The following is an 18,773-nucleotide window of genomic DNA, read 5'->3' as shown; positions in this document are numbered from 1 at the left end:
TGCCTTTATGTCAATGGTGAGGCTGCATTTATGCCAATGGTGAGGCTGCATTGTTGACAATGGTGAGGCTGCATTCATGTCAATGGTGAAGCTGCATTCATGGCATTGGTGAGGCTGCATTCATGGCATTGGTGAGGCTGCATTCATGTCAATGGTGAGGCTGCATTCATCTCAAAGGTGAGGCTGCATTCATCTCAATGGTGAGGCTGCATTCTTGACAATGGTGAGGCTGCATTCATCTCAATGGTGAGGCTGCATTCATGACAATGGTGAGGCTGCATTCATCTCAATGGTGAGGCTGCATTCATCTCAATTTTGAGGCTGCATTCTTGACAATGGTGAGGCTGCATTCATCTCAATGGTGAGGCTGAATTCATGACAATTGTGAGGCTGCATTCATCTCAATGGTGAGGCTGCATTCTTGACAATGGTGAGGCTGCATTCATCTCAATAGTGAGGCTGCATTCATGGCAATGGGGAGGCTGCATTCATGGCAATGGGGAGGCTGCATTCTTGACAATGGTGAGGCTGCATTCATGTCAATGGTGAAGCTGCATTCATGGCATTGGAGAGGCTGCATTCATGTCAATGGTGAGGCTGCATTCATCTCAATGGTGAAGCTGCATTCGAGGCATTGGTGAGGCTGCATTCATGTCAATGGCGAGTCTGCATTCATCTCAATGGGGAGGCTACATTCATGGCAATGATCAGGCTGTATTCATGGCAATGGTGAGGCTGCATTTATCTCAATGGTGAGGCTGCATTCATGTCAATGGTGAGGCTACATTCTTGACAATGGTGAGGCTGCATTTATCTCAATGATGAGGCTGCATTCATGGCAATGGTGAGGCTGCATTCATCTCAATGGTGAGGCTGCATTCATGTCAAAGGTGAGGCTACATTCTTGACAATGGTGAGGCTGCATTTATCTCAATGGTGAGGCTGCATTCATTGCAATGGTGAGGCTGCATTCATGTCAAAGGTGAGGCTGCATTCATTGCAATGGTGAGGCTACATTCTTGTCAATGGTGAGACTACATTCTTGTCAATGGTGAGTCTGCATTCATCTCAATGGGGAGGCTACATTCATGGCAATGATCAGGCTGCATTCATGGCAATGGTGAGGCTGCATTCATGGCAATGGTGAGGCTGCATTCATCTCAAAGGTGAGGCTGCATTCATCTCAATGGTGAGGCTGCATTCATGTCAATGGTGAGGCTACATTCTTGACAATGGTGAGGCTGCATTTATCTCAATGGTGAGGCTGCATTCATTGCAATGGTGAGGAGGCATTCATGCCAATGGTGAGGAGGCATTCCAGGCAGTGGTGAGGCTGCAGATGGGCACTGATGAGCCTGCATTGATGGGCACTGATGAGCCTGCATTGATGGGCACTGATGAGCCTGCATTGATGGGCACTGATGAGCCTGCATTGATGGGCACTGACCCTTATTTTGCTTCACGGTTCTTTATTTAAAATGTAATTTTTTTTCCCCGAAACTTCCCTCTTAAAGTGAAGGCGCGCGTTATACGCCGATAAATACGGCATATCCAAATAACACGCCCCGAGCTCCTCTCTTCACCACACACAGCCACACAGGCAGAATTCTCATTGGGCGGTGTGTTAGTTAATTTGCATTCAATTTTGATGGTTCAAAGAACAAAAATGGATATGATTCTTCTTCAATACAAAGGACGATCACATGATATTTAATTATATGAAGTGGGATTAAAAATAAGAACTTTTTTTTTTTCACCTAATGGATTTTTTCTTTTTTTCTCACCCGCCTCCGGTGATTTTATTACAAAAATGAAAAGTGAAGACAAATGAAATTGTACTTTCTGGAGAGGAAAGGAAAGCGAGGAGGTCATGAGATGCAGGAGACAGCGAGTCAGTTTATTTAGACTGCTGACATCAATTGCAGCGGCGGGTGCACCGCGAGGCGCCCGCACTGCGAGACCGCCGAGGTCACAGCCCGTAATTGGCCGCTTACTCAGAGATCCGTGTCCCCGTTTTCCTTCTGGATAAGTCAAGGAGGTAAAATCTCCCGAAAGAGTGCGACGCGGAAACCGCCAAGAAGATAAAATGAAGAGTCCGGCTCAAGCTGCATTCACCGAGGCATGCTGAGAACGCATATGAAATCGCACCGCCTTTTATGTCAAACGCGCCAAAGTAGCTCATGTCGCTTTTTTTTGAAGCATTAAGCTTTGCGCATTTTTTTGTCACTGATGCGTTCGCCCAGCGCTTTTCTGCACATTGCTTTCTGCGTTTTGGAGGTGCCGTTAAAGTGCTCGTAAAGGCTGAATGTTTTTTACCTTTTTCTTTTTTTAACCTGCATGACCGGGACAAGGGGTGGGCAGGAGGGATGGCTGCCCTGGGCACTGTGGTATCATGTGAGGTGGGGGGGGGGGCACCACAAGGAGATTGCGGGGGGGAGAGGAATTGTGCTGAGAAAGGGAATTTGGGGGGGGGGGGTAGCAGGGGGTAAGAATTGCTCTAGGAGGGCAAATTTGGGGAGGTGTGCTAGGAGTGGGGATTGGGGGGGGGGCTTTGTGTTGGGAAGGTGGATGGGGAAAAGGATTTGTGGTAGGAGGGGGGGATTTGGGGAGTTTGTGCTATAAAAGTAATACAGTAGGGGGAATTTTTTTTGGGGGGGGGGGGCTTGTGCTAGTAGGGATGACTGGGGGAGTTTTTGCTAGGAGGGGACATTTGTGGGGGGGATTTGTGCTAAGACGGGTGATCAGGGAGGGGAATTTGTGCTGGGGGGGATTTGTGCTAGTAATATGGTACTATAGTAGGGGGATTTTTGGGGGGGGGCTTGTGCTAGTAGGGATGACTGGGGGCGTTTTTGCTAGGAGGGGACATTTGTGGGGGGGGGGATTTGTGCTAAGACGGGTGATTGGGGGAGGGGAATTTGTGCTGGGGGGGGATTTGTGCTAGTAATATGGTAATATAGTAGGGGGATTTTTTTTCGGGGGGGGGGCTTGTGCTAGTAGGGATGACTGGGGGCGTTTTTGCTAGGAGGGGACATTTGTGGGGGGGATTTGTGCTAAGACGGGTGATTGGGGGAGGGCAATTTGTGCTTGGAGGGAAAATTTGAGGATTAGAGGATTTGTGCTAGGACAGGGGATTGGGAGAAGGGGATTTGTGCTGAAGGGGGGGGGGGGAATGTGTGCAGCAGCCCCCCTAATACTTACCTGAGCCCAATTGTGATCCAGCAATGTGCACGACAATCTCGGCTCTCTGGGGACTCTCTCTCCTCATTGGCTGAGACGGCCGCTCGTGTGTGTGTGTGTGTATAGAAAGGGATTAAAGCGCCATCTAGTGGGCAGTTTAAAAAATGTCAGAACTCACAGTACATAAAGACTGCATGCAGCACAATACAATCTCCTGCGCTCAGGAGCTTAGTCTATGTGTAAGTGGTGTAGCCAACCCTTTGGATAGAATATGGAATGTCAAAGGTTTTTTTGTTGTTTGTTTTTTTATATATATACATATAATAGAGACTGCATGCACAGGCCACTGGAGGTGGTCCTATGGCCGGAGGAGATGGTAGAGGCTGCCCGCCCCCAAGCTGACATCACTTCCCTATACCCACAGCGGTCCTGAAACTTCTCCTCCAGCCCTGTGAGCACCTCCAGCGGCCCCGATTTGCTACCGTTGGCGGACCGAGACACCTATGTAGATGCATGTGGCCAGATTCGTACTGTGAGTTCTGGTATTTTTTTTTCTAAACTGCCCACTAGATGGCGCTTTTCCTTTTTTATACACACACACAGGAGCAGTGTGTTCAAATCGCATGCTATTCTCTGCAGTGCGATTTGCGACAATTTTTTTATTTTTTTTTGCAATTTCGCCAATCGCACCGCAAAGTATCGGTACTCGGTATCGACCAGTACTTGCCTGAAAGTATCGGTACTCGGTATCGGCCAGTACTTGCCTGAAAGTATCGGTACTCGCCGATAAAACAAAAACGGTATCGGCGCAACCCTTACCCTTTATAATATCATGTCAAACCTAAACGTTTTCAATTTATATGCAATCAGGCAGGCCCATGATCAAATCTAAAAGAAATTGAATAAGAAAATGGTATAATGTATGGCCAATTTCACTCTACAAAAAAACAAAAAAAACAAAAAACCAACAAAAAACAAACAAAAAACGCATCTTTCGGCACAAGCATAGATCTAAATGAGCCCTCGTGATGTTAAAAATGCAGACGGCGCTGACAGGTCACATACACGCCGCGATACTCACCCACTCCTCTACAGTCTATGCAGGCGCTCCTACTAGTGACAGCAGTCGTGGGGCCGCACCGGCCACAGAAAAATCGTTATTCAGTTATGCAAATGTAACCAATGGCTGCCTTTCTTCACTTCCTCTTACGTTATGTTTTCCTTAAAAGTGATAAAGTGATTGTTAATCACACTACAGGGAAATGTTCCTCCAGTCCCTTCCTCTACACCCCCCCCCCCCATCCCCCCTCCCCTCCCCCCTCCGATACCCTCAGCACAAGTTTCCATGTTTTTTATTACGACCTTTTTCTACATTTGCATTTCGGATCTATTTGAATTATACTGCAGATGCAAATAGTGCTCAACAGTGTTCTTTATAGTGGACTTCTCATCGAATATTCATTTGCAGATTATATATGATATGTAATGTGTCCGGGTATTTAAGCCCTTCATTCCTAAACCCTTTTCTGGCACTTGTTGCTTACAAGTTAAAATCAGTATTTTTTGCTATAAATATTACTTAGAACCCCCAATCATTATATATATATATATATATATATATATATATATATATATATATATATATATATATATATATATATATATATACATATACACACACATATATATATATATATATATATATATATATATATATATATATATATATACATACACACACATATATATACATATACATATATATATATATATATATATATATATATATATACACACACATATATATATGGAAAGGCCAGTATGGTGGCCTGGAATTATGGGTGGAGCCCGGTGGAGTATATAACCAGCCCGTTCGCCTGGCTCCCTCGTCGGTTCCGGTGCGCGATATCTGATACGTCAGAAATCAAGGGCCGACTATCCACGAGACTTTACAGTGAGCCGGGTTCGTGAGTTCCTACGTTTTCGTCCGCCTCGTGTCGACAAAACCTTGTCGTTCGTCAGCGTCCGTCTGGTCGCCGTCTGAGTCGCTATACTCTAATCGAAAGTTTCGTTGTCGTACAACACGTCTGGGCCGGCTGTCGCAGGTAGGGCTTCGGCACCCTTTTCGTTTCATGTGTTTTAAAGTCACGTAAATTAGATTCCTGAACTCACGAACCACTCACTCTAGCTTACACGAACGGCTTAACCGCGACACTTGTATTCGGTACCTCGCTGTCACTACCCCTTCTTCGTAGAAATCGTTGTCACCTTTTCGATACACGTCGTTCGTGCCAACTGGCTTCGTTTCGCAGCACGTCGTTGCTAAACCAAATGACTCTTTTGTTGTGTTCGAACCGATCGAACCATCTCGAAATCACAGCCGTCTGCTTGTCGCGCCAAATTGAGCAGTCCGGGCAATGTCAATCTCAGATTGTCCAAAAACTGGAAAAAAAGAAAAAATCATGTCATACCGTTGGTACTATGTCCGTCATGTCATTTCCTTTCATGTCAATCATTGCAGTCACTTCAATCATGTCAGTCGGTGATGTCGGATCATTTAATTTTCTGCCATTTCTAACCATGTTATCATTTCTGCCACTTGGCGCGCTCCGATTCGAATCCCGTCGCATCTCGAACGCACCGATTCGCTTCAAAGTGCCCCAAGGTTGGCCTCATTTCTGTACATACTCCAGAGACTGAGTCACTCGCAGGTCCAAGCATGGTCCTTGTTTCTAGTCTTTGTCATGGCATAACATTTCTGTCACTTATTACGCTCCAAAGTCGAATCCATCGCATTCCTCATGCATCGATTCGTTCTGGTGCGCCCAGCTGCACGCCTCATTTCCGTACCCCCCCCCTTTTTTGCCTGAGCTCCACGTGGCAGGGTCCCCCCCCTGCCTGATCTCCACGCGGCAAAGTCCCCTCCCCCCCCCCCCTGCCTGAGCTCCACGTGGCGGGGTTCACCCCTCGCCTGAGCTCCACGTGGCAGGGTCCCCCCTCCCCCCCTGCCTGAGCTCCACGTGGCGGGCTCCACCTCCGCCTGAGCTCCACGCGGCAGATCCCCCCCCCCCCCCCCTCTCCCCTGCCTGAGCTCCACGTGGCAGGGTTCACCCCTCGCCTGAGCTCCACGCGGCAGGTCCCCCCCCCCCCCTCCCCTGCCTGAGCTCCACGTGGCGGGCTCCACCTCCGCCTGAGCTCCCACGCGGCAGATCCCCCCCCCCCTCCCCTGCCTGAGCTCCACGTGGCGGGCTCCACCTCCGCCTGAGCTCCACGCGGCAGATCCCCCCCCCCCCCCCTCTATCCCCTGCCTGAGCTCCACGTGGCGGGGTTCCCCCCCGCCCGAGCTCCACGCGGCAGCCCCCCCCCCCCCCCTCCCCTGCCTGAGCTCCACGTGGCGGGCTCCACCTCCGCCTGAGCTCCACGTGGCGGGTCCACCTCCGCTTAAAACCCCACGTTCTATACGCATCTGCGTTGGAAAAAAAAAAAAAAAAAAAAAAAAAAAAACGGGGAAGGGAAGGGAAAAGGAAGTCTTGCATCTACGACGCAACCAAGTCACGTCTCTGTCGCCATACGCACATTATTCTAAATTCGGTTGTCTGCTCGTTTCATTTATGCAGCTCATTTCAGTTATGTCTTTCTTCACATTTTCCAGTCTTACCTCCACGATTTAGCTAGACATCTCTCTGCAGGCATAGGAGTCTCATACAAACTTACCTTCATCTCCTCAGATCAGTCGAGTTTTCAGTAGGTCCAACCTGCACCGGGTCGGACGGTGCCTCCTTAGGTAAGAGAATCTTCGGGAAGGGAAACGCCCACAAGCGGTAGTGCCCTTCTCAAAAAAAAAAAAAAAAAAAAAAAAAAAAAAAAAAAAAAGAAAAAAATATATATAAAAAATAAAAAAGTTTGCTTAGGAGTCTCCTACGAGTCTTGTAATCCATGTCACCCTCTTAGGTTTCGTATAGGAGGAAAACCCGGTCCCAGGGATTAATAAAGCTTACCAAGCCCGGATTTTGCCACCATGTCCCAGGCTGGCAGCGAGGACTACACGGCTCCGTTGTCTCCGTCTCTTTTCTCAGAGAGCGGCAGCCAAAGGTCCTTCAGAACATGGACCATCCCCAGGCTGACGGCCGAGTTGAGGCGTAGGGGCGTACCCTTCCCAGCTACAGCCAGAAAGGCCGAGCTCTTCAGGCTCCTTTTCCCTCCTGCAGCCGCGGTTGAGGATAGTGCCCAGCAGGCCTCCCTGGGCTCCATCGCTGCCTCCATCACGCAGCTTCACACGCTGGTGTCATCCCTGACGACCTCAATGTCAGAAGTTCAGAGTCGGGTGGCCCTCCTCGAGACCCGCCCAGTCGTTTCTCCTCCTATTCCAGCTCCACAAGCAGTGGAGAACACTAGCGCAGGTACCCCCGGGTGTACGCCAGTAGTGTACCCTTCCCATTTAATATCAGCCAACATCAGGAAGGACATCCTAGAGGGAAAGGACGTCAATCTGGCCTCGCTACTGATATCCATTCACGAGCTGGCAGAAAATAAAGCTTATACTTGGGGGGACGTGTCGGTGGTCCTCAAAGCCAAAGACCCCAGGCTGGACAGGAAGCTGTCAGTCACCGAGTTCACCCTGGCCTTCGGCATGCTGAGGGATGTCATCTGCTCGGCCTCCCCCGGCAGAAGGGAGGAACTGGATCGTTACCTCCACGTAGTAGTCGACCTGGGGTACAAATACGGCGGTTTCGCTTTTTATGACTATCACCGCTCCTTCTCCGCTAAGGCGGCCGCCAGGCTCTCTCAATTTCAGTTACCTACGGATTGGAGTGCCTTGGACACCGAGTTGTTCTGCCGACACTTCGCAGGGCTGCGGTCTCCTCTTTGTGCCATCTGCCAGTCAGCTACTCACACCGCGACTTGGTGTGCCAGCTCGGTGGCAACCCCGCCTGTAGACGGTCCATCGACCTCAGGTTCTGCCCAGGCCCTACCAGCACCGGCACGCCTGCCTCAGACAGATAAACTGGGGCGCCCGGTCAAGACCTTGGGTGGCGCAGCCATCTGTAACAACTATAACAGTGGGTCCGTGCAATTTCAGCCAGTGCAGGCTGCTCCATGTATGCTCACGGTGTAATAGAGCTCATCCCAGGCTCATGTGCGAGCTTAAGCAGGCTAGGAAATCGTGACTGAGCCGGGTCAACGTGTCGTGGCTCGGTGTCTACCTCGCCAATCACCCCACCCCCTCACTTGCCACCTACCTAGTCCAGGGCTTTACTCAGGGCTTTCATACAGGACTTATTTCCCTCCCTCACCTCACACACGAGTGCCAGAACCTGCGGTCAGCAGCCACCGACGTACAGGCCATCGACCAGCTGTTACAGGCAGAACTAGACCGGAATTTCATCATAGGCCCTTTCACGAAGCCCCCATTTAACACCTGGCGAGTCAGCCCTATTGGGCTTGTCAAGGGCAAGTTCTCAAATAAACTTAGGTTGGTCTACGACTTGTCAGCGCCTTATTCTTCCTCTGTCCCCAGTCTTAATTCTCTTATCCCCTCCGAGGAGTTCTCCCTCAAATACGCGTCCGTAGACATGGCCATCCAGGCCATTCTCAAGTCAGGCACAGGTACATGGCTCTCCAAGGCCGACATCTCGGACGCCTTCAAGCTCCTTCCTATCCATCCATCTCTCTGGTGCTGGCATGGCATCAAATGGAGGGAGCTCTACTATTTTGCCACTAAGCTGACCTTCGGGTCCAAGAGTAGCCCCTGGCTCTTCGACTCGTTTGCGCAGGCTCTCGAATGGATCTTGCTGCACGTAGCCCAGTGCCAGGGAGTCATACACTACTTGGATGACTTCCTGCTGGTCGAGTCACCTGGCTCCCTTCCAGGGGATTTGGATAAACTAAGGGTGGTCTTCAATAATCTTGACGTCCCGATTGCTGAGCACAAGGTAGAGGGCCCTGCGCAGGCAATCACCTTCCTCGGGGTCAGCTTAAATACCAGCACTATGCAGGCCAGCCTTCCCCCGGATAAACTAAGCCGCATCAGGTCGGTCATGAGGGACTTCACCCGCACCAGAACTTGTACCAAGAGGCAGTTACAGTCCCTTCTCGGTATGCTTAATTTTGCCATGCGCATCATCCCTCAAGGTCGCGCTTTCATATCACGCCTGTTAGTCCTACTGTCTCATTCACAAGACCCGGAGCATATCCTCAGCCTGGACCCCGCAGCTATAGCAGACCTTGCCATGTGGGAAGAATTCCTGACGTCCTGGAATGGCGTGTCCCTCTTCATTCCCTCCGTGTCCTCCTCATCGCCGCAGGTCGTGACCGACGCAGCGGCCTCCACGGGTTTCGCGGCAATTTTTGGCCACCTCTGGCTTGCAGCCCCTTGGCCTCCTCAGATACTGGCTATTCCGGGCTTCACCGAGACGTCCTCCCTATTTGAGTTGTACCCCATCGTAGCCGCTGCCCATACGTGGGGCCGCAGTTGGTCCGGTCAAACAGTGACCTTTTCAACGGACAATCTCGCCACTGCGGAAATCATTAACAAAGGCAGGTCCAAGTCTCTGGAGATTATGTCCTTCCTGCGGCGACTGGTCCAGCTCTCGTTATTGTTTCAATTTAATGTCCATTGTGCCTTTATCCCCGGTAAATGTAACCGGGCAGCGGACGCCCTTTCCCGCTTTAACTTAGTTTCCTTTTTTGATCAGGTGCCCGGAGCCGGACCAACGTCAGCAGTTATCCCGGACTGGTCTCAACTGACCCTGGATTAACCCCTCACCTAGTAGCCGCGACTCAACTCATCAATCACTCCCTCGCAGACAATACCCGCAAGGCCTACCAAACAGCCTGGAGGGCCTTTAACCGCTTCTTAACGTCTCACTCCACAGAGACCTCCCGGGTCAAGCAAGTTCTGGCCTTCGTTGCCCATTGCCACTCGGACTTGGCGCTATCCGTCAACACGATCCGACTATACCTGGCCGGGGTACAACATTTTACGTCCCTCCAGGACCCCGCTGAACCCTCCTTGTTCACTTTCCACGCCATTCGGGCCGTCATGCGTGGCATCCAGAAACGCCAGCCTGCGGCCTCCCTCAAACGCTTGCCTATCACAGGAGACATTTTCAGAAACATGTCCGATATTTTGGCCACTGCACCTTTCGGACTCCACACTAGTACCATTATACAAGCAGCCATACACCTGGCCTTCTACGGCTTCTTGCGGCCAGGCGAGTTTACCTCCAGCAGCCCCTCAGCTCGCACGCTATGCAAGCACCACCTGGTCAGGCACGGAGACCATTTCATCCTGCATATAGCAGTGTCCAAGACGCAACAACTTGGCCCGGGGACGGACATACATTTTTATAAAACTAACAACCGCTGGTGCCCGGTCGCCATGCTCACCCGCTTGTTGACCCTTCTGGCCGATCAACCAGGAACTGGCCCGCTTCTACCATTCCACGGTAAGCCACTGAACGCAGCCCAGTTCATGGAGCATGTCAGGATACTCCTGGGCATCCTTCACCTCGATCCGGCTCACTACTCCGGACATTCGTTTCGGATCGGAGCAGCTTCAACTGCCTCCCGCCAAGGGGTCCCGGTCCACATCATCAAAAAGTTGGGTAGGTGGAAGTCCGCCTGCTTCGCCCGTTACATACCCAATCCGCAAGTAGAGATGGCCCAGGCCTTCATCAAGCTCACCCAGTAACAAACTCGAATCAATAAAGGCATTCCCTACCTGTATGTTTTTGCCCCCTTATTTTGGTATACCCTACGTTAGGCCAGGGCACACTTTCAGGTCCGGTTCAAGTAAGCGAGTTTTGTGTTATCCTTGTTTGTCATCCTTATCCGTATCGGTCAGAGGGCTCTGGGCCATAAATGGAAAGGCCAGTATGGTGGCCTGGAATTATGGGTGGAGCCCGGTGGAGTATATAACCAGCCCGTTCGCCTGGCTCCCTCGTCGGTTCCGGTGCGCGATACCCACCCACCCATCCCCTGTCAGGGCATTTCTCAAGCATTATACTCCCGGGCGAGTACTCATTTCACTCCATTTCATTTTCATTTCATTCATTACTCATTTCTCTATCAAGGGTATGCCCCCTTATTTTGGTATACCCTACGTTAGGCCAGGGCACACTTTCAGGTCCGGTTCAAGTAAGCGAGTTTTGTGTTATCCTTGTTTGTCATCCTTATCCGTATCGGTCAGAGGGCTCTGGGCCATAAATATATATATATATATATATATATACATATACATATATAATGTCCAAATTGGGCCCCAAAGTGTTAATATTTTGTGTGGCCGCCATTATTTTCCTGCACTGCCTTAAAACCCTCTTGGGCATGGAGGTCACCAGAGCTTCACAGGTTGCCACTGGAGTCCTCTTCCCCTCCTCCATGACGACATCACAGAGCTGGTGGATGTTGGAGACCTTGTGCTCCTTCACCTTCCATTTGAGGATGTCCCACAGATGATCAATAGGGTTTAGGTCTGGAGATATGCTTGGCCAGTCCATCACCTTTATCCTCAGCTTCTTTAGCAAGGCAGTGGTGGTCTTGGAGGTGTTTGGGGTGGTTATCATGTTGGAATACTGCCCTGCGGTCCAGTCTCTGAAGGGAGGGGATCATGCTCTGCTTCAGTATGTCACAGTACATGTTGGCCTTCATGGTCCCCTCAATGATCTGTAGCTCCCCCATGCTTGACTGTAGGCAAGACACACTTTGTACTCCTCACCTGGTTGCCCCCACACACGCTTGTCACCATCTGACACCAAATACGTTTATCTTGGTCTCATCAGACCACAGGACATGGTTCCAGTAATCCATGTCCTTAGTCTGCTTGTCTTCATCAAACTGTTTGCAGGCTTTCTTGTGCATCATCTTTAGAAGAGGCTTCCTTCTGGGACGACAGCCAGGGCCATCTTTGATATTGATTGAGCCCTGGGCAAACATTTTCTTGGGCCCCCCCCCTCCTCCATTTACTGCAGCAGATCACACGGCGATTGCAATTGGATGCCAGAGGTTACAGCCTTTCCTTAACGCTCACTGGTTGGTTGCTAAAGGTTACAACACATAATTTCTGCTTGCCGATTGGTTGCTAGTGGTTACTGCTCAATTATTGGTTTCTAGGTGTTACAGCACATCATTACCGCTCACTGATTGGTTTCTAGAGAGCAGCTTACTACAGCAGCTTACTAATGTTCACTGATTGGTTGCTAGTGCACATCATTACCACTCACTGAGCACTGGAGCAATTCCAAATAACTGAGCAGTAAAGCAGCACATTAATACACATACTACAGGAGAAGGTCAGAGACTGCGGACATACTGCAGGTGACAATCAGAGACTGCGGACATGCTACAGGTGACAATCAGAGACTCCGGATATGCTACAGGAGACAAACAGAGACTGCAGACATGCTACAGGAGACAATCAGAAACTGCAGACATGCTACAGGAGACAATCAGAGACTGCGGATACACTACAGGAGACAATCAGAGACTGCGGATACACTACAGGAGACAAACAGAAACTGCAGACATGCTACAGGAGACAATCAGAGACTGCAGACATTATACAGGAGACGATCAGAGACTGCAGACATTAGACAGAGAACTTTCAGCAATGCTCAGCTTTACAGTTGCGAATAACACAGCTCAGAGTTTCAACAGCCAGGCATTTTATGGGTGTAAGGACATACCAGGCCATCCAAGCAAACTGCATACAGCCAGAGGTCCGGGGGCGGGGCTTCCACGCTCTTACGACATCTGCTCCCCCCTGAGCATACAGGTATGGGGCAGGGTTAGCACATCAGTGGAGCTCCTGGCCCCGCCCCTGGACCTCTGTATTCCCCAGCCACTATAGAGGGGCGGAGCCGGTAGCTTCACTGGCGCTCCCACTCTGATCACTGCTCTCACTACAGCCCCTCTGTTCCGAGCATACAGGCTGCATGGGGTGGGGTCAGAGCGTCAGTGGAGCTCCCGGCCCACTCTCCTGGCTAGCTCGGGAATACAGCCTCCTCTGTCCTCTGTGCACTCTGCAAAGCCGTCATCGGGGCCCAATTCGCGGGTAGCGCAGGCTCAATGCTTTGGGCCCACCAACAAATATTGGGCCCTGGGAAAGTGGCCATTTGTCCTGCGTTAAAGATGGCCCCGACGACAGCCATGCAGACCAATTTGGTGCAGTGTGTGGCGTATGGTCTGAGCACTGACAAGCTGACCCCCCCCCCCCCCCCACCCCTACAACCTCTGCAGCAATGCTGGCAGCACTCATACCTCTATTTCCCAAAGACAACCTCTGGATATGACGCTGAGCACGTGACCTCAACTTCTGTGGTGGACCATGGCGAGGCCTGTTTTGAGTGGAACCTGTCCTGTTTAACCGCTGTATGGTCTTGGCCACCGTGCTGCAGCTCAGTTTCAGGGTCTTGGCAATCTTCTTATATCCTAGGCCATCTTTATGTAGAGCAACAATTCTTTTTATCAGATCCTCAGAGAGTTCTTTGCCATGATATACCATATTGAACTTCCAGTGACCAGTATGAGAGAGTGAGAGCGATAACACAAAATTTAACACACCTTCTCCCCATTCACACCTGAGACCTTGTAACACTAACGAGTCACATGACACCGGGGAGGGAAAATGGTTAATTGGGCCCAATTTGGACATTTTCACTTAGGGGTGTACTGACTTTTGTTGCCAGCGGTTTATACATTAATGGCTGTGTGTTGAGTTATTTTGAGGGGACAGGAAATTTACACTGTTATACAAGCTGTACACTCACTACTTTACATTGTAGACAAGTGTCATTTCTTCAGTGTTGAAGGGGTGAGGGGTTATATATATATATATATATATATATATATATATATATATATATTGATCATTAAGTGATCAATATATATATAAGTGATCATTAAATAAGAGGACATTGATAGGTGATTATTTATAAAGGATATCAATAAGTGATTATTAAATAAGAGGACATTAATAGGTGATTAATAAATAACAAAATATTGATAAGTGATCATTAAATAAAAGGACATTGATAGGTTATTATTAAATATGGGGTATCACTAAGTGATCAATTAAATAAGGGGGCATTGATAGGTGAATATTAAATAAGGGGTATTAATAAGGGATCATTAAATTGGAGGACATTGATATGCTATAATTAAATTGTTCATTTTAATTGTTCCATCAAATTCCTATCAAATCATAGATTTTGACCAATGTCTTGGTATTGATTATTTGCCTAAACCCCCCCCCACCCCCCTTTTTCTTTTTTTTTTAACTTTTTTGGGGATTTTGGTCTATAAAACTTTCCCCTGTCGCAGTCACACGATAAATCTTCACCTACCTGGCACCTTCCTTCCAGTTGTCTCTCCATCAGCATCTGCCAAACCCAGTGCCAGCCTTGGGATAAGAGAGGTACGTCTTCTGGGGGAACCCCCAACCCTGCCCAGCACCTCCCCCTCCCCCAGTCCTCACCCCCTGGCACAGGCGGTCTCTCTCTCTCTCTCTCCTCTGCAGGGCTCTTAATCATGGGATGAAGGAAGGAGGCGGCCGGGCCTGGAACTTTTCTGCTGACATTTCTGTATACAAGGCTCAGGGCTCGTACAGCAAAGAGAAGAAATTCTCCTGAGCCGAACCCAACAGCCGCCTCTCCGCCATGTGCTGGGACTTCCAGCACCGGGGGGGTTAAACAGCCCGGGGGGGGGGGGGGGTGGTAATAAAGGGGGGGGGGTCCTTTGTCTGAGATGGGACTCAGCCCCGGGGGCTGTGACAGCGCCGAGCCATGTGAATTCCTCCGCAGGAAAGAGCCGCAGTGCCGGTGTGTGAGGAGGGGGCGACCCGTCACCAGCCAACCGTCCCACACCGGGCAATGATAGGTGGGCTCAGGAGGACTTCATCACAGAGGGAACCTGCGGGCACTTACTGACATCTAGAAAGGTCATCATCACTAGTTCACCACCATCATCATCCTCATCTTCATCATCATCATCATCCTCATCACCACCACCATCATCATCCTCATCTTCATCCTCACTAGTTCACCATCATCATCATCATCCTCACCACCACCACCATCATGATCCTCATCTTCATCATCATCCTCATCACCACCACCATCATCCTCATCATCATCCTCATCTTCATCCTCACTAGTTCACCACCATCATCATCATCATCCTCACCACCACCACCATCATGATCCTCATCTTCATCATCATCCTCATCACCACCATCATCATCCTCATCATCTTTATCATCATCATCACCACCATCATCATCACTAGTTCACCACCATCATCATCCTCATCTTCATCATCATCATCACCACCACCATCATCATCCTCATCTTCATCATCATCATCACCACCACCATCATCATCCTCATCTTCATCATCATCATCATCCTCATCACCACCACCATCATCATCCTCATCTTCATCCTCACTAGTTCACCATCATCATCATCATCCTCACCACCACCACCATCATGATCCTCATCTTCATCATCATCCTCATCACCACCACCATCATCCTCATCATCATCCTCATCTTCATCCTCACTAGTTCACCACCATCATCATCATCATCCCCACCACCACCACCATCATGATCCTCATCTTCATCATCATCCTCATCACCACCACCATCATCCTCATCCTCATCTTCATCATCATCCTCATCACCACCATCATCATCCTCATCATCTTTATCATCATCATCACCACCATCATCATCACTAGTTCACCACCATCATCATCATCCTCATCACCACCACCATCATCCTCATCACCACCATCATCACCCTCATCATCATCCTCATCTTCATTGTCACTAGTTCACCACCATCATCATCATCCTCATCACCACCACCACCATCCTCATCACCACCATCATCACCCTCATCATCATCCTCATCTTCATTGTCACTAGTTCACCACCATCATCATCATCCTCACCACCACCATCATCATCCTCATCTTCACTATTTCACCACCATCATCATCCTCATCTTCACTAGTTCACCACCATAATCATCCTCATCTTCATCATCATCCTCATCACTAGTTCACCACCATCATCATCCTCATCACTAGTTCACCACCATCATCATCCCCATCTTCATCCTCACTAGTTCACCACCATCATCATCCACATCTTCATCATCCTCATCCTCACCATCATCATCATCATCACTAGTTCACCACCATCATCATCCTCATCATCATCATCATCTTCATCATCATCATCACTAGTTCACCACCATCATCATCCTCATCTTCATCATCATCATCTTTATCATCATCCTCATCATCACTAGTTCACCACCATCATCATCCTCATCACCACCACCATCGTCATCCTCATCTTCATCCTCACTAGTTCACCACCATCATCATCCTCATCACCACCACCATCATCATCCTCATCTTCATCATCATCACTAGTTCACCACCACCATCATCCTCATCACCACCACCACCATCATCATCCTCATCTTCATCATCATCTTCATCATCACCATCATCATCATCACTAGTTCACCACCATCATCATCCTCATCATCATCCTCATCTTCATCATCATCTTCATCATCATCATCATCACCATCATCATCATCACTAGTTCACCACCATCATCATCCTCATCTTCAGATATGGCCCATTGCAAACTTCTGAGTTAGCAACACAATTATATTAATACGCATTGTAATCAGTGAAGGATTTAAAAGTTTACAGAGTCATAAGATATTAGTATTTAAAGGGTCAGTCCAACCTAGACTAATATCCCAGGATCTATTGGATGGAGGTAACCCCCCCCCCCCGTCGGATCCTAGGGACTCAACTAGACCCCTGCTGTGCCCATTATGAGGGGTTCCCACCATCCCTGTGCTCAGGGCCGTCTTTAATACTGATTGGACCCTGGGCAAAAATTTTCTTAGGGCCCCCCCTCCCCCCCCCCCCCCCATGCAATTTCCCTCTCCACCTTCTCTGAGACATACAATAAATAGCAGCTAGACTTAAAATCATTTTACTGTATCAGATCAGGCAGTGATTGCGATTGGTTACCAGAGGTTACAGCATATCATTACTGCTTACTGACTGGTTGTTAGAGGTTACAGCACTCCTTAAGGCTCACTGATTAGTTGCTAGAGGTTACAGCACATTTCTGCTTGCTGATAGGCTGCTAGAGATTACTGTACAGTAATACTGCTCACTGGTTGCTATAGGTTACAGCACATCATCTCCTCACTGCAGGGGGGCATGATATACCTATGAATGCTGCCTTTATTTACATATCAATGCAGTTGGCCTCAGCTATTTACATAAGCATATGACTGCTATTTACATATGAATGCCAGTATTTACATGTAAACACAGGTCTGCAGGTGAGTCATCTGTACACAGCAATAGGGCAGAGCTGGGCAGCATTAGTAGCAGCACAGGACTAAAACTTCAAGGGAATGTAAACTGGGATAGTTGGCAAGTATGAGGTAGCTGCTTTGGGCCCCACAACAATGACAGGGCCCAGGGCAGCTGCCCCTTTTGCCCTGACTTAAAGACGGCCCTGCCTGTGCTGAGTTCCCGGGTCTGTACACCTGCTGTGCCCATTATGAGGGGTTCCCACCATCCCTGTGCCGAGTTCCCGGGTCTGTACACCTGCTGTGCCCATTATGAGGGGTTCCCACCATCCCTGTGCTGAGTTCCCAAGTCTCTAAACCCGCTGTGCCCATTATGAGGGGTTCCCACCATCCCTGTGCTGAGTTCCCAGGTCTGTACACCTGCTGTTCCCATTATGAGGGGTTCCCACCATCCCTGTGCTGAGTTTCCGGGTCTGTACACAAACTTTGCACACTATAAGAGGCTCCCCCCATCCCTGCGCTGAGTTGTCAGATATGTAGACCTGCTCTGTACATTTTGAGGGCCACTGTCCCTGTTGCTTTTTTTTATTTATTAATAATGTAACAAGATCAGCTGGAATACAATGACCTGCCGGGTGGACAGAGATGTTGTCAGGAATTGTTGCAGGAAGATCTCACTGCTGGATTATGCAAGACATCCAGTATATCAGGGGCTGACCCAGCACACTGGGCTCCAACTAGAACTGAAATATTTATACAGATCTATGCATCAGATGGATAGAATTTCAAAATAAGCAAAGGGATCATTTAGTTTGGGTATGAAGTCAAGACCAATAAATAGAATTTTAGCAGTGAATCATCATTTTATTTTATACAGATCTCTGCCAATGTAAAAGACAGAGAGCTATGGAGGAAAGAGGGAGCGTTGTAGAGGGAGGGGGGTCAGTTGTAGATAAAAGAGGGACAGTTGTGGAGTAAGGAAGAACCGTTTTAGAGGAAGGAAGAACAGCTGTAGAGGAAAGAAGGTCAGTTGTAGAAAAAAGTGGGACAAATGTAGAGGACGGAGGGACATTTATAGAGGAAGGAGGTTCCGTTACACGGACAATGAGGAAGGAGGGTCAGTTGTACAGACAAGAGGGACTATTGAAGAGGAAGGAAGGAACAGTTGTGGAGGGAAGAAGGTCAGTTGTAGAAAAAAAAGTGGGTAAATTGTAGAGGAAGGAGGGTCAATTGCAG

The sequence above is a fragment of the Lithobates pipiens genome, unplaced genomic scaffold (genome assembly GCF_037356315.1).
Source record: "Lithobates pipiens isolate NorthernLeopardFrog02 unplaced genomic scaffold, aLitPip1_a1.2 Scaffold_27, whole genome shotgun sequence".
In the NCBI taxonomy this organism is placed as follows: domain Eukaryota; kingdom Metazoa; phylum Chordata; class Amphibia; order Anura; family Ranidae; genus Lithobates; species Lithobates pipiens.
The sequence above is the reverse complement of the archived record's forward strand: the minus strand, read 5'-3'. Positions refer to the sequence as shown.